General features: G+C 36.5%; 1 protein-coding gene and 1 pseudogene across 6 annotated transcripts in view; both read left to right on the top strand.

Annotated features, from left to right (window-relative positions):
- DPH6 (diphthamine biosynthesis 6) overlaps positions 1 to 14,425 on the top strand; it is a 465,669-nt gene that overhangs the window by 42,651 nt on the left and 408,593 nt on the right. The window lies entirely within an intron of this gene.
- On the top strand, positions 7,353 to 8,994 carry LOC116749260 (annotated as a pseudogene).

A 14,425-nucleotide genomic window follows, 5' to 3' on the forward strand; every position in this document is an offset into this window, starting at 1 on the left:
TCCAAGGAAGAAAGGTGGGAAGCCTTTCCCTTGCCAATAAGCACTGCACTTGAAATTAATTGTATTTTAATATATAACAAAAAAGATTTCATCCAGCATGGATTTTGCTTTTTCAGCCCTTTTCAAACATTATTTTAGAACTAGGTACAACATTTAAGTTATATTTTCAACCTTACTTGTCTGTGTACTTTCAGTGAATATAGATTGCCCTTTCTTTAGTCAGCCTACATTTAGAAAGCTTATGTTTTGCCATAATACAGTAGAATTATTTGTGGTAATGTTACAAGTCTCTAAACTGCATGAATATTATCCTGCTGTTTTATTGTTTTATAATGTAAAAGTAAATGCAAACATTAAGAAATGTGCAGTGCTGTCAGGCTCCTTCAGAATTTAAGAAAATTGCCCCAACTATTGAAGAACTGAAAATAGTCTTTCAGGTTGCAAAGAGCAGTTGTTATAATATTGCCTAGCATTTTGCTTTCTTTTTACTCTAACCATGGTGGTGATTTGAGCCAATGCTGAAGAAACTCAGATTTTATTTGATTTCAGCAAACTGCTCTTGCCTTCTAAGAATTACCTATAAAATAGCATAGTTAAAAATAGGAAGAAAATACAGAACTCATTCTTAACTCTGCACAAGCCTAAACAGTAAATGTGTTTCTTGTAATAGTAAAAATTTTGCAACCCTACTTCTTCATCCAATTTGTGAATTTGATATAATAGCCACAAATAGTATGTGTTAATCACAAAACTGTGAAATTATGTTGCAGTGCAAACTCTTCATAAAAATGAAACAAACATACAAACAAAATCTTAAAGCCATACCGTACAGAAAAGTTCTTATGGATTTTTAAATTTTGGATTTTTAAAATGTAAGGATGGAGATATTCCTTATGGTTTTAGCCTTTTGTCCTATCTGTTTTAAAATATTTCCATTTAAATGCAGATTTTGATTTTCCATCTGGGAGTAGGTAGAAGCCATTCTATTACACTACTAAAAGAATAATCCACTTTAACACAACATTTCTCCCTAAAGGGATGGTCTTTTCTAGTCGTAAGGTATTATTTTTCTCAGAATGATATTAACATTCATGATGTAGTGATTTTATCTTGATTTGAAAGATGTTTTGTTCTGGCAGTGAAAGGGATTAGAATAATGTCCTTTGTATCCTGTTGCTAAAAAAATAGCCTTACCTTGCTCAAGATTCGATATTAGTGATTTTCAAAGTGTTTTGGGGTGGGTGTCTGATTTATATTTTTATAACATAAAATAAGTCTAGTGAAATGGAAATCGCCAGCTTCATTTAATTGAATTCTTAAACGTTGGGTTGTACAAATATACATATTTTTAATAGATCAAGAAGCATGTTTGAAAATTTCTAAACCTGTTAGAACATTTTTTTGCTTTCATTTTCTTTATGCCTTGTGAAGAAGCCTTTGGGGTACATAAGAAAAGTGTTAGAGCAACTAGTTACAACATTCAGTGCCATAGATATGTTGGTTTTGCCTCACCTAAATTTATTAAACCTTTAAGATAAAGAGGGATTACATTAATTAAATGGAATGTCTCAGAAGAAGAAAGGCTCTGAAGGCCTCTCTGCTATTTGTTGGGTAAAGTCTTGGCGTGCAGAATGTAGCTATACAAGGCTTAAAGCATGTTGGGACCCTGTGTGGGATGCCAGTGCCATGCCCCTAGGCACGCTGTCATTCAGCCGCAGATTAATTAACCAGAGGCTGCAGAACCTCATGCTTTCAGTCAGCCCGTTCTTGAGGCAGAAAATACAAGGTTTTTAAAACCTTGAACATTCAAAAAAGTTTTTATTTCCTTAACAAAATCAGAGTGTATAGTGACAGTTTTTCTGGGAATAGTTTTATTATACATATATATATATATATATGTGTGTATATATATATGTATGTATACATATTTATAATTTTTGTCTCTTTGCACCAATGAGTGATTTAAATGGATTAAAATTTTTTTAATCCATGCAGAGGATGACGTGTATAGCCTCCAAAGAGAGGATTTTTCTAGTGTCACTGTGCATCTTTAAAACTTCCTAATTAATGACTTATTAAATCACAGTGAGTAGTGAGCTCTTAATTATGATTAAGACTTATGAAGTTTCAATAGAGTCAACCTAAAAAAAATACATTTATATATCTGAGTGATCACAAACTATACATTCACATTTTCATTAAGACCATTTTTTATCTTCAGCAAGGACATTTCCATTCATACATGCATAGAAAGTACTTTGAGGTGAATGAAGATTTTTACACTGTAGTGTTTTGTTTATACAACACAGTTTTAAAAATAACTTTTAAAATAACAGTTTTAAAAATAACTTTTAACATCTTATCTGTATATTCATCTATAGAAATGAGTACATTAAATTTGAAATGAGCCTTTATTTCCCTTGTCCATTTAGCTTGTTTTATAATTATGTTAGGCATTATTAATAGCTTATGGGTAAAATATTAATAACTAATTATTTTCTAAATATAGAGCAAGGTCTGTGTTGATAAAATAATGTTTCATTTGTACCTTAAAGTTAGGAAAGAATAAGGCATGTTTTCATTTTTATTTTTTAGCAGTGAAGAATACGACTCCCTCTCCCGCCCTGCAACCTTTTTTCCCTGACACTGTCAATTTTTTAGCGTTCTCACTGGAATTTATTTTGTTTTAGTAAATAAAAGACAAGTCATTATTAAACAGATTTTTCTGTTAATTCAATGTATGATTACCCTTTGCCATAGGTACTTTTAAGGGCTTTTATCCAAAATAAAATTCATTAAAAATGCAATTAGAAAAATCTATTGTTAATGACTGCTTGAGTGACTGGCTCATAATTGGCTCATTACAATAAAAAAGCCACTGTTTAAAAATCTTGACAATGAGATACAGTACAGAGTGAACACTTCATTGTAAGGCCCTATGTGATTACAAGATCCTGAAGGTGAAGCAGAGAAACATACATATCTGAGACTCCAGCAGAACTTTCTCTTTTACACCAGTACAGTGAGTTTAGGTCGTGACCTAGCATGGGCTGTCAAAGTAGGAGCCCTTCTTATTTACAGTGTCCCACACTGAAGAGTAAACTTAGGTAATATATTCCACTTAAATGCTAGCATTCAGACTCCTCTTTGTTTCCCTTCCCCAGAAATCTTTTCAGTTGACTTAGATTACCAAGTCATAATCAGGAAATCTTTAGTTCTGTTGGGGCTAAACTAACAAAGACAATATTGTCATACAAGCCATCATTATTACCTGCCCTTTTGTTAACGCAGGAAAGCTTGCAAATAGCTCTTTTTTAAGCTCCAGAATTTTTGTTGAAGCATTCCTAGAGATGTTTTTGTTCGAGTATTTTGGTGATTTAATATTTGCATTAGATTATTTTTAATTAATTAATTTTAATTCATTTAATTTTTAGGCCATAAATTGCAGGTAAGATAAAAATACAGACTTGGTGATGCAGGAAGGAAAGTAAACTGTACATGATAAGGTTTTTCCTTAACAAATTAGTTTTATTTCTCTTTTTGTGTCTTGGGCTTGACATACTATGGTTTTAATAATGAACTTGCAATGTCAAACATCAGCTGTTCTTTGCGGAGTATCAAATTTTAAAATACTGACAAGTATAAATAAGAATGATCATTAAATCTCTGCTTAGAGTTCCACCTATAAGGCAAAAATCGTAAGTTCCAACAGTAGTTTAAAGGGCTTCTTTAATGAGCCCTATATTTCCAAAATGCTCTTCCTGTTGGAGGCTAGAAAAACAGTAAAAGTTTTAAAGACTGCCGACTCCTGCTTTTGTTTAGTCTACAACAGCAATATTAATGTTGCTTTTGTGTTCTGGTGAGTGACTTAGGTGTAATTTTTCATTATATGTATTAAAAGTTGAATTATTTTGAACTTTGAACTTTAGACCAGCCCATGTGTGAACCTTAGTGTATAAACAAGGCAGTAACTTCAGGATCAGAATCACTCAAGACCACTCATATTATTAAATGCAATCCAAGAATGTTGACGTTAGAATTTAATATAAATTAGGAAAAAACTCTCAGTGAGATACTCAATAGTTTTTAAAGAAATAAGACACATTTAATTGACTTCATTGTAGCTTAAGTAACTAAACTGCTCTGAGTATTTCATCATTGCTCTGTTTGTGCTACTTTGCATTTCTCTCATCACCTTATTTTGTAACCTTTGCATTTTTATTTTTCTTTTTCTCAATAGAATTAAGAGGAACCGCCTGCAGAGGAAACCACCGTTTAAAACATGGTGGAAACCACATTGCTTTCCGGTTGCATTTTTCTTTAAAGATCTACTTAAGGCAGTTTACCTCTACTCTTACAATCAAAAACTGTACCATGAATTTCCCCCACTTAAGGCTGAGTGAGACAGCTTCAATCTGCCTCACACTTATATGCAGTTGGGCATGTAAGCTGATGCCTTTGTGATTTATAAGTGTAATTTAGTAAACCATTTAGTAAATGCCATGGTGTGTCATACCAGTGCCAAAATATTTTATACATGTAGGAATTAGAGTAGCGGGAAAAACTATTGAGACTAAAACTTCAGTGTTTGTTTGGTTCATGTGGATATCTTGTAATATTTATAAGCTGATGGCTATTCATGATCAAGTTTTGTGGCTTGGAGACAGGCCTAACATTTCTGACTTCTTCTTGCCTTTATGTATTTTACTGTTTACTTAAAAGATTGCTTGTGTAGATGGTAGAGTTCTTTGTTCACTGGAACTTCAAGGAAGAGTCTATACTTGTATTACTATTTAAACAAAAATATTCTCTGCATATTGCTAGGTTTTTAGCCATTTTATAGGCAAATAATTACTAATTAAGATTATGATGTCTCTTATGATATATTCATTTATCTTCCCATGTCCAGAGCACATTGATTTTGAATAGTAAAGGCGAGCTACATCTATTCATTTATCAAATGTGTTCTGAGTGACTGCTGTGTTCTGGGTACTGGATACAAATATCAGTAAGAGAATGTCCCAGTTCTCTAAGAGCTCATAGTCTATATTACTAATGACAGAACAATATTATATTGTGATGATAGAGTTGGGTTTTTTTAACAAATATTTTGGGAATGTAGAAGTAGGAGAGAGATTAGCTTTACCTGGGGAAGGTGCAGGATGGGTGGTTTGGAAAATACAGATGAGTAATGATTCATCAAGAGAGAATGAAAAGTGACTTCCCAAACTGAGAGAACATTCTATGTGCAGCAGAAGATGTGACAAAGCATGGTACATACTTCTCAGAGTTTGATGATTAGAGGATATGTGTAAGTAATTGCAGGAGTAGAAGTGAGAAGGTAATTTTGGAGCAGGTTATGAAGAGTCTTGTGTGCCTTGCTGAAGAGTTTGGAGACCCTATTTTGTAGGTGATGGAGAGTCATTGAAGGTTTGTAAGTTAAAAACCATAATGGATAGATTTGTTTTTGTAGCAGTGTAGAGGAAGCGTAGGGAGAAAAGAGATGGAGGCTAGGTCTTTCGAATATATTGAAATCAAGGTATCTCAAAATAGGAAGTAATGAAACTAAATAGGGAAAAATCAAGACTGGATAGATTGATGGTAGTGATTATTAGTATATAATTAATAATCAAAGTCATGTGAGTAAATATCCTTACCCAGGGGATGAAGTGTTGCATAGTGGGAAAGAACTGGGCTCTGGTACCTGGTTTCTCAGTTCCTGCTTACTAGCTTTGTGACTTTGGGCAAGTCGCTTTGCCTCTTTGTGCCTCAGTTTACTTTTCCATAAAATGGAAATAAATACTGCCTACCTTATAGAGTTGTGATGAGGACTGAATAAGTTAATGTTGTGTTAATTATTATTATTAATGTTATGCTATTACTTAGAATTGAGAGTCGGGGTTTTTTTTTTTCCCATGAAGTGTTTTGATGAGGAGGAAAAAATGGCTAATCAGTAGAAGGAACGCATTTTATAAGATGAGAGAGATTGGGATGTGTTTATAAGTTAAGAAAAAGTAGTCAATAGAGAGGAAGTTATTGAAGACAAGTGACTGAATGAGATCCAGGAAGATACGGAGGTGATGGTGTGAAGAGCACAGGATCGTGGGTTAGCTCTGGACAGAAGAATATTGATATGTTTAGAAAGGAGAAATGGAATGATAAAGGACTATGTGTCCTTTGCTATTTTTTTTTCCTGTGGTCTTGGAGGCAAGACCATTTACCTCAAGTGGGTGGAGATGATGGAAGTAATTAAGGGATTTGAGGAGAATTTTAAACATTTGGAATGATCCCTTTGGAGAAAAGAAAAGGGGACTGATTGCCAAACTGCCCAGAGCCCATGTGTGGTTAGAAATCAGAGATTTGAAAAGGAGATAGTTTTTAAAATTTAACTTTCACTTAAGTTGAAAAGAATTAGGGATGTTTGGTAAGGAAGATCACTTTTAAGGAAGCAGATTACTTATGTACTTATATCAAAGGTAAGTAGTAAATATAATTTATTATGGAATATATAACTAAAGCATTCCAGAAACCATAGCAGATAGCAATTGCTAAGTAAAATTTCTATGAGAATAATCTTCCATACTTCAGAGGGGAGAATACAGCATTAGTATGAACTTAAATGAATACAGCTGCTGAAAGATTCTATTTTCTGGGCAACAAACAACAGATGATACAGTCACTTTATGATGGTCACTTAACTATGTCAGTGATGAAAGAATCACATACCAGGAAACAGTTCATAGATTCAAACAAATATAGTCCTCCCTTTCTAGTATTAATAATGATCCTAAATAGAAATAGGTGCCTAAACTGCCTTCTTAAGTGAATTAAAAACAAAATGAGGGACTTCCTGGTGGCGCAGTGGTTGAGAGTCTGCCTGCTGATGCAGGGGACACGGGTTTGTGCCCCGGTCCGGGAAGATCCCACATGCCGTGGAGCGGCTGAGCCTGTGAGCCATGGCCGCTGAGCCTGCGTGTCCAGAGCCTGTGCTCTGCAACGGGAGAGGCCACAACAGTGAGAGGCCCACGTACCGAAAAAAAAAAAAAAAAAAACGAAACGAAAGAGAGATATCTACAAATAAGTTAAATAAATGTCTGCATAACCGTCTAGTGTTGCAATTTTTCTATATTATGTATAAATTGCTTCAAGAGTTATTCCAAGTAGCTTTTTTATTTTTCAAATATTCCTCTTTAAATGTTTATCCTATATTTAATTTATAAAACAGTAGTCTCATTTTTAATAATTGAGAATAATCTTTAAAATATTGTCACTTAGTTTACATTAATTTATACTACAAAGGATGAATAAATATCCCAATGTCAACTACTTACTGTTCTTTAACTGCTGAGAAATGGACAGCTTATAGTTTGGATTCACCAATAGAAAACAAACAAACTGAATGGGCAATTATTTGTCAATAGGAGAACAGTGGTTGGAAATAGTAATGTAGAGATTCTGGTGGTATTTTGTTTCCTATCACTCTGGTGGCTATTTAATGCTTAATTTTTCTTTTTCTTTTTTAACTTTAGAATGATGAAAATTTTAAGCATGTATAAAAGTAGAGAGAATAGCATTATGAATCCCCATATAGCTGTCTCCCCAATTCAATAATTTTCCACTCATGGAATGCTTCATATAAAGTATACAGATTCATATGATGTCTTGGCGCCAGTATAATTAGCTGTATCTTAATTATAAATATAGAAAACTGCAGAGTAGCATTTAAAATTGTCAATTTGCATAAAAAGACTTTGAAGGAGTAAGTTTTTCCTCTGAATGAGCATTTTAAAGCCATTGTTTTCCAGTTAGGAAAATTAAAGCATCATAGTTCTAGATTATTTATCAAATGAGAGATTGAAGTCAAGAATATTTGCCACCGCTTTCCACACCAGATAAGGGTCCATACGGCTTTGTTCTGGATTCGCATCACAACTTAAAGGGAAACTTTAACAATGTCCAGAGCCCTTGATGTCCTGAAAATGGAGGAGGATGTCCTCAAATTCCTTGCAGCAGGAACCCACTTAGGTGGCACCAACCTTGACTTCCAAATGGAACAGTACATCTACAAAAGGAAAAGTGATGGCATCTACATCATAAATCTGAAGAGAACCTGGGAGAAGCTTCTGTTGGCAGCTCGTGCCATTGTTGCCATTGAAAGCCCAGCTGATGTCAGTGTCATATCCTCCAGGAATACTGGCCAGTGAGCTGTGCTGAAGTTTGCTGCTGCCACTGGAGCCACTCCTACTGCTGGCCGCTTTACTCCTGGAACCTTCACGAACCAGATCCAGGCAGCCTTCTGGGAGCCAAGACTTCTGGTGGTTACTGATTCCAGGGCTGACCACCAGCCTCTCACAGAGGCCTCTTACGTAACCTGCCTACCACTGCTCTGTGTAACAGAGACTCTCCTCTGCGGTATGTGGACATTGCCATCCCATGTAACAACAAGGGAGCTCACTCAGTGGGTCTGATGTGGTGGATGCTTGCCTGGGAAGTTCTGCGCATGCGTGGCACCATCTCCCGTGAACACCCATGGGAGGTCATGCCTGATCTCTACTTCTACAGAGATCCTGAAGAGATTGAAAAGGAAGAGCAGGCGGCAGCTGAGAAGGCTGTGGCCAAGGAGGAATTTCAGGGTGAATGGACTGCTCCAGCTCTTGAGTTCACTGCTACTCAGCCTGAGGTGGCGGACTGGTCTGAAGGTGCACAGGTGCCCTCTGTGCCTATTCAGCAGTTCACCACTGAAGACTGGTCTGCAGCTTCCACTGCTCAGGCCACTGAGTGGGTAGGAACAACCACTGAGTGGTCTTAAACTGTTCTTCACAAACTTTAAAATGGAAATAGGTTGATGGAAAATAAACAGTTTCTAAAAAAAAAAAAAAAAAAATATTTGCTACCTAGGTGTAAGGATTGAACTGACCTTGAGAATATTCCATGCTAAACTTAATTGGATGGGTTACGGTCTGGCTTAATGTCTTTGACCCATTGTGTAGTCCTTTTTACCTTGATTAGGAATTCTCTGAGAACTATTTTAAAATATAGCCACCCTTAAAAGAATATGAACAAAATTAAAATCAGAATGATTTCCTACTTTTTCTCTAGAAGATAAATGTAAAAACTTGAGTTTCGGAAGTTTCTTAATGAAGGAACAAAAGTATGATCAGGGGGGCTTCCCTGGTGGTGCAGTGGTTGAGAGTCCGCCTGCCGATGCAGGGGACACGGGTTCGTGCCCCGGTCGAAGATCCCACATGCCGCGGAGCGGCTAGGCCCATGAGCCATGGCCGCTGAGCCTGCGCGTCCGGAGCCTGTGCTCCGCAGCGGGAGAGGCCACAACAGCGAGAGGCCTGCGTACTGCAAAAAAAAAAAAAAAGTATGATCAGAGTTTTATTTTAGGGTTAACTTTTCAGGAACATATTTACTCTGTTTATTAAAACAACAAAGAAACAAACAACTAGACTGACTCTCCAGTACACAAATCAACTCAATGGTTCCTAAAATGTTTTCTCTGTGTATAACAGAGACCGAGCCTTTGTTTTTCACTAGGAAGTTGAAGAAAAGTTGTAACATACAACTAACTTTTCTATGTTTTTTCTTTTATGTGAAACATTATGAATATTTAGAGGAAGAATTACACTTGTTAGAAATTGACCCATGTTAGCAGTTTAGAGGACTAATTGAGTTTTTGACTAAGCTGAATACTCATGCTAACAGGAAGGCTGCTCTGGCATCCATGAGAGTCACTTTGCTGAAAAGTGAAAAAACAAGCTAAGAGGCCATGGTTTTCAACAGAAAGTGATATAACCATTAAAGGAAGCTTCTAATGTTTTTCCATATCTTAGGTTGTTATTATTATTGTCGTTGATTGTCATTATGAAATTAGGGGAAATATCTTTTGGAAGGAGGACGGGCAATGAGAGAGGGAAAAAAGGGAAGAAATACACGGACAGTCGTTTGAATGGAGAAATTCGTATAATGCATAAATCAAACTAAGCCCCATTTTATTTAACGTTAAAAATTATCATGAAAAGAGAGTACATGTTAAAATCTGCTGGCTTGCAGTTTATTCCTAGTAGAAACAAAATGCTGGACAATACCAGATTTGAGTAGGCATGGTGCCTTTTTCATATTTGGGTACCCCAGTTATTTGTTAAATGAATAAGTAAACGCCAATGAACAAAGCAGTAGAAGTTTAGCCTTCATGTGAACAAGTATGTAGTAAAATAACCTACACTGCTTGTAGAATGATAGGTTGAGTTATTATTTAAATCACAACAAGGACCCCCAAATCAGTATATGCTTGTTAATAAAAATAGCCCTAGCACTCTCATTCTCCTTGATCACTAGATTACATTGCCAGCAGATGCAGTTCTGAGAAAAGGTAGTGAATATCAAATTAAATTGACTTGGATCATATTGAGCTTCTTGCTAGTATGCTGAAAACATTTGCAAGGTGGAGAGTATAGCCATCAGTGATCTATTCATTGACTGTAGCAATATGATTTGACTCACAGAAGGTATAAGATTCAGGACTGAGAATAGGAAGCTTCTAATCAAGGGAGAGCCCATCACTGACTTCCTAACCATCAGCATTATATGGAGTGGTTGTGATACTGATTATGTTGTGGCATACACTGATACATTCATTATCCTGGAAAATAGAGGACTTACTTAAAGGATAGGACCAAAAACTGTCCTCATATTCATGATAGGGTGAACCTAGAAAAATATGACAACTTCCTTAAAATTATTAACTTTACCTCTTATCTCATCAACTTCTTAACCTCTTTGCCCAGTGGAAAACAAGCCGCATTACCGTCTGTGACCTTGTTGACATTCAGAAGACTGAATGGTTGCTTTAGCAAGCTGGTTGTTATGGGTATGTTATTGCAGGAACCTTATTCCTGCTTCTTTCTATTGACACTGCTGCAGCGGTTGGCAAGGTACTTTCTGAGTTAAATGGGAAGCTCGCCATCATGACACCTCTGCACCTATGCCCACCAGGCACACCTGTCAAATACACAGTGGTCAGAAAGTAATGGAACAAGCATCTGCTAGACCCACAAACTTGTGATTTTCCTTTGCTGCTGTGACTAGTTATTCTCTTTAATACTTAAACAAGTTCAGTTACTGATAAAATGATTTTGGCTATGACAAACATGCTATTCACATTAGGACCCTGGGGCCTCTATCCCTATAGCAGTAGCCAGCAGACCATCTCTCTTAACTCTTCCCTCGTTATCTTCCCTTTCCTCCTAAAACACACAGTGGAAAAATTACTATTTCACATCTAAACCTTTTCCCAGATTTCCATGGACGTAGGTTCAGGGCCAGAGATATTCTTGTATTCTGTGTCATTAGTAAAATTTGATAGGTTGGAACAGAGGAGGTACACATATCAGCCTAAAATGCATTTGTAATCAAAAGGTAAGTTAAGTCTTACAATCATCAGAAAAATAACTTGTGAGGGGAAAGGAAGGGAAGGGAGGGAGGGAAGGAGAGATGGGGAGAGAAAGAAGGAGACGGAGGAAGGGAGGAGGGGAGAGAGGATTCTGCCTTGGTGTAAGTTCTATAAGTCCTGCCCTTAGACTGTTTCACTTGGTTCTGGTTGTAGTATCTCAAGAGAAATTTTGTCAAGAGCAAAGGGAATTGGAAAGGAGTATGAGAAGGAAGAACAAGGTCATTCTATATTTAGTGTTCTAGAACTGGCAAGAGACAAATTTAGGAAAATAGAAAAGTATAGAGTGGCTTTCTCAGAGAAGAGCAAACTACTGGAACTTGCTACTCTGAGAGCTACAACATTGTGGGAATGGTTAAATAAGTTATTCCCATGGGATATCCCATTAAATATCCCAATGGGATAGTTCAGTGCTAAAGCCTATATATTAACACATAAAAATGCATATGATTTAACAAGATAGAAAATTACACGTATACTTTGACAACATCTATGTAAAAACAACTGTATGAATTGAGACTAAAAGGGAAGATCAAAAGATCAAATTGTATTGACTCCCACAGTAGGCTGGCCCATTCCTAGCAACAGCAAAGGCTGTACTTACCACTGGTGGCCATTTCTTAACTGTACTTCCTGGGAAGTGGGGAAATGTGGGGTGAGGTGAGGGGAATGAGTAGAAAATTTCTAAATAACTAACCTTATGCTTTGATAACCATGTGACAACCTGTGCAAAATATCTGTGTCTTACGGTAGACAAGGAATAAGAGGATTCTCTAATTTTCTCCCAAGAGGTGATTTTATTTTTAAAAGTGAGAGTTGGGAGAAAGGAGTGAATGAGGGATGGGGAAGAGAGACTCTAGTGCTCATATAAGCTCATGACTTTTCTGTTAAAAATGAGGGACCTGGGCTTCCCTGGTGGCTCAGTGGTTGAGAGTCCGCCTGCCGATGCAGGGGACACGGGTTCGTGCCCCAGTCCGGGAAGATCCCACATGCCGTGGAGCGGCTGGGCCCATGAGCCATGGCCGCTGAGCCTGCGCGTCCGGAGCCTGTGCTCCGCAACGGGAGAGGCCACAACAGTGAGAGGCCCGCGTACCGCAAAAAAAAAAAAAAAAAGAGGGACCTGAGACTGAAAGGGGATTTTTGTTGTTGTTCTTGTTTTGTATTTTAAACATTTTATCATTCTAGATCTATTTGGGACAAGCCTGTGAACTTATAAACATCCAAGAGCGTGGTTAGAAGGACATTTGAGATAGTTATTAGGGGCAGGGGCTTTTAAACTTCTGAACTATCCAGAGAGAAAGTACTGACTATTAAACTATGACCTTGCGTGGTGCTGGGCTTAAGAGTCTTGTATCTGCTCAACCTATAGCAAGTGAAGAGGATGGTTTGCAGAGTGATGAACTCATGTTGCATAGGCTTCCTTCTAGTATTGAAAAAAGAATACAACTCTGTGCAGTCAACAATAATAGGCCATTTTAACAGATGGCAATCTTTTGTTCTGTGGTCTTCCATTCGTGTGGTATTTGGTGTTTCTAAACTGTTATATGATTTTTACACTATTGGGTAATGTTAGTAGAATAATAATTGTTTTTTTAAATACCTCATACTTTCAGTAATGGCTTTGGAATGACAGTGGATAATATTAACTAAATAAGTTTGAAGATCAGTTTTGTGTCTTGGTTTTGTTACTTTTAACTATGATTTTGAGTTATCTTTTTCTCTCCATTGTATTGAGAGTTGATTAAATTTTTGATAGATTGGCAGGGTTAGTATTCTTTTTCTTTTCTCTCCTCCCCCCGACCCCCACCCACAAAATATAGAGATTGATTAAAAAAGAGGTTTTTTGAGGGTTTTTTGGTTTTGGTTTTGGTTTTACTGTCAGTAGTTAACCATATTATTGAGCTCTACTTTCTCAACTTCTGACTATGGATATGGTTACAAAAAATTTAGGAGTACCCTTCCCAGGACAAGAAAACTTGCTATGTGAAAAAGGAATACATTTTAGAGAATAGAGTTGATTCCAGCTCTACTAGACAACTTTGTATCTTGGTGTCATTGATGGTTTCCAAAATGTGTAAATATTTGTAAATTCACTCCTGAACAACAGCAAAAATAACAACTGCTGTATAAGGAAGAACTCACTAATACCTCTTTCTTGATTCCATAATATTTTATTTTTAGATTTCATTAAATTTCATTCATTTATTTAACAAATATTCATTGAGTACTTACTGTGTGACAGGCCCAATGCTTACTGCTAGGAGTATAATGGTGAGCATCTGCTTAGAGTCTAGTAATTAATGTCTATGTTAATTACTAATTAATTACATAATTAGTTGTTAGTGTCTACAGATATTAATCAAATAAACCATCTAAAACATAAAATTGCAGCTACGACAAGTACTACAAAGGAGAAGTACATGAGGCCATGAGGAGGAATTTAAACTGGTCAAAGATTATGAAAGGCTTTCTTGAAGTGAGGTTTGAGTGTAAGAAATTTCTCCAATTGAACAGTATCTGATTAAGTGCTGGGAAGGAAGAGTGTTTCCATCCCACCAATGGCTGTGAGCAAAGGCCTCTAGTAGGCAGGAGAGCAGCCTGGTGTATAGTATGAGGCTGAGAGAAAGCTAGTGTGGCTGCAGTGCTGAGAGTGAAAGTTGAGAGTGATATGCGAAGAGGCTGAAGTAGGTAGATTTGGGTAGAATTTACTTAGGTGGTTTTATTTGTAAGTACTCATCAAGGTGTACACTTTGATACACTTTTCTATATGTGCATTCTACCTCAATTAAAAAGTTTGCTTAAAATTTGTTTGGGTTCACTTCAGAGAATATTTTAGAAGGGTCCAAAGTTTTATACAAAAGAGCACCTTAGTAATTCTCTTATATCCACTCCTGGTTACCACTCTCCCTTCACTAAAGGCAGCCACTATCCTGGCTTCAATCACCATGGGTTATTTTTGTCTATTTTTAAACA

This window comes from Phocoena sinus, chromosome 2 (genome assembly GCF_008692025.1).
Source record: "Phocoena sinus isolate mPhoSin1 chromosome 2, mPhoSin1.pri, whole genome shotgun sequence".
NCBI classification, from domain to species: Eukaryota; Metazoa; Chordata; class Mammalia; order Artiodactyla; family Phocoenidae; genus Phocoena; species Phocoena sinus.